At 57.4% G+C, this 1,450-nt stretch overlaps 1 long non-coding RNA gene across 1 annotated transcript in view; it reads right to left on the bottom strand.

The window, feature by feature from the left end:
* Positions 1-571: 571 nt before the first annotated feature.
* LOC104618926 overlaps positions 572-1,450 on the bottom strand; it is a 3,824-nt gene continuing 2,945 nt past the window's right edge. Inside the window, exon 2 of the long non-coding RNA XR_738014.1 lies at positions 572-1,450. This exon is cut by the window's right edge and continues 61 nt beyond it. This is a non-coding gene — a long non-coding RNA (uncharacterized LOC104618926).

Consider the following 1,450-nt stretch of genomic DNA (forward strand, 5'->3'; position numbering starts at 1 on the left):
CCTCATGCTGAGCAAAGGCACCCTGGTCCACACAGTAAAGCCTCGTGGCACCTCCCCAGGGAGCCTGTTCTCGCATGGGGCTGAAGGGAGGAGAATCAAACCTGTTTCATGGGAATGGCCCGCCCGCTGCCAATACTGTCCGCTTTACACTCCGGCACCTTCTTCTCCCGCTCTGGGTCCGCACCCTTTCGAGACTGGAAGAGAAGAAACACAGGCCTGTTAGAGACAGGGGCACAGGAGTCGGAAACGCACGGCCCCACCATCCCCAGCGGGCTGCCAGACCAGAACAAACCACTCTCCCCCGGACCAGGTCTCCCAGCGCATGGAGCAGCCAGCATCTCGCCCGTCCCCTCTAGGGACACTCCAGCCCCCGCCTCCCCACCACCTGACCCCCAGCAAGCTGTCCTCTCCCCCCACAACTGCAGGCAGAGCTGTCCTAGCAGAACAGGGCTACCTCTGACCCCCCTCCCGCAGGGGCACACAGGACATGGCGACAGACAGAAATGGCATGGGATGCAGGTGGAGCATGGATGGAAGCAGGAGAGGCTAAGGCAGTGAAGGAACTCACACCTCTACTAATCCAACAGATTTATTCTGTTAACACACTTGCACCATACAAAGTAGCACAGGTCACCGGGCAGAGATACCAGCCCCTTACAAAAGAGCATGGACAATAAATATCTATCACACGTCTAGAGAGTTGAGAGCAAAACCCGCCAGCCCCCGAGGGCGGCTGCGGTGAGAGCAAACTCCAATAAATACAATATGAAATATACAGTCTGTTGAGCAGAACTCATTCAAAGTGCTTAGGACAGAGGAAAATATCAAGTCATACACGGCATGGAGCACAATCAATACATTCAGAATCACAACAATGGCAGAAGGGCAGCGGCAGCGTCTCTCTGGAGCGTCCTACACACCCCCTCAGTCCGGGAGCACCCCATGTGCTTTGGATCAGAAAGGGACACGAGCCCCACGCGCCTGGGACACCGATTCACTTGCTTTGGGGCCCAGAACAAAACAAAGAGATTGAAAGAGAAGAAAACTAAAGAGACACAGATGGCTGCTCTGCTGCGAGGAGGAAGAGGAGGAGGAGCAGGAGTCCATGCAGGCTGCAGGAGGTGCAGTAGGGAGGAAGGAGCTGAGTGCTAGCGGCAGGCGCTAACAGCAGCTCCTGCAGGCAGCAGCAAAGCGTCTTTTGGCCCATCCAGCTCCACTCGCTGCTGTCGCCCGGTCCCGGTGGGTCTGCAGGTCTTCCCATCCCATGAGGGTCGTCCGCCTGGCATCCCCGAGCATGGAAAGTGCCTAGACAGCATCCAGCAGGCCCAGAAATGTCCCAGCTTAAAGTGCAGGCGCAGGCCGTCTCAGCGCTTCCTAGACTTTACATTGGGGGGATTTAAAAGGCTCCTGCGTGTCTCCGAGGGGGGGACCCATGCTGGCTGGAGGGCGG

This window comes from Phaethon lepturus, unplaced genomic scaffold, assembly GCF_000687285.1.
Source record: "Phaethon lepturus isolate BGI_N335 unplaced genomic scaffold, ASM68728v1 scaffold31523, whole genome shotgun sequence".
NCBI classification, from domain to species: domain Eukaryota; kingdom Metazoa; phylum Chordata; class Aves; order Phaethontiformes; family Phaethontidae; genus Phaethon; species Phaethon lepturus.